Genomic DNA, 788 nt, shown 5'->3' on the forward strand with positions numbered 1-788 from the left:
AGGTACTCATTACAATGGGAGATCTAGCAGCACCAACGAAAGTGTTGATGGATTTTTCTCAACCCAAGATCAATGACATTCAATCTAGCATTGTCAGGACAGCTATCGCAGCTAATACCTTTGAGATCAAGCCTGGCCTAATTCAATGGGTGCAGAACTCAGTCCAATTTGGGGGTTCTCCAACGGAAGATCCCTATATGCACATTAGAGATTTTATCGAGATCTGCGACACTTTCAAATTCAACAACTGTTTCTGAAGATGCTGTTAAGCTGAGGCTTTTCCAATTCTCTCTGAGGGATAAAGCTAAGTGTTGGTTGCATTCTCTACCACCAGGCTCTATTACTACTTGGGAAGACCTTGTTCAGAAGTTTCTTACTAAATTCTTCCCTATAGCGAAGACAACTGCACTCAGGAATGCTCTTACTCAATTTGCGCAGTAATCGGGAGAAACTCCATGTGAAGCTCGGGAGCGCTGCAAGGAGATGCTTAGGAAGTGTCCTCATCATGGCATGCCTGATTGGATGATCATGAATTGTTTTACAGTGGTTTGGGAGCACAATCTAGACCCATGCTTGATGCAGCATCAGGTGGAGTATTATGGGCAAAAAGTTATGAGGAAGCTTATGGTCTTATTGAAATGATAGATGCTAATGAATATCAGTATCCAACCCAGAGATTGTCATAGGGCAAGGTAGCAGAAGTTATGGAAGTGGATACAACTACGACTATCACTGCTCAACTAAAAGCGTTGTCTATGATGATCGATTCTCTGGCTAACTATGGTGTT

General features: G+C 42.5%; 1 non-coding gene across 1 annotated transcript; it reads right to left on the reverse strand.

The window, feature by feature from the left end:
• Positions 1-405: 405 nt before the first annotated feature.
• Positions 406-512, reverse strand: LOC141663083 (small nucleolar RNA R71). The gene has a single exon (XR_012551168.1). It is a non-coding gene; the product is annotated as a small nucleolar RNA R71 (small nucleolar RNA).
• Positions 513-788: the final 276 nt, after the last annotated feature.

The sequence above is a fragment of the Apium graveolens genome, chromosome 5, assembly GCF_009905375.1.
Source record: "Apium graveolens cultivar Ventura chromosome 5, ASM990537v1, whole genome shotgun sequence".
Lineage (NCBI taxonomy): Eukaryota > Viridiplantae > Streptophyta > Magnoliopsida > Apiales > Apiaceae > Apium > Apium graveolens.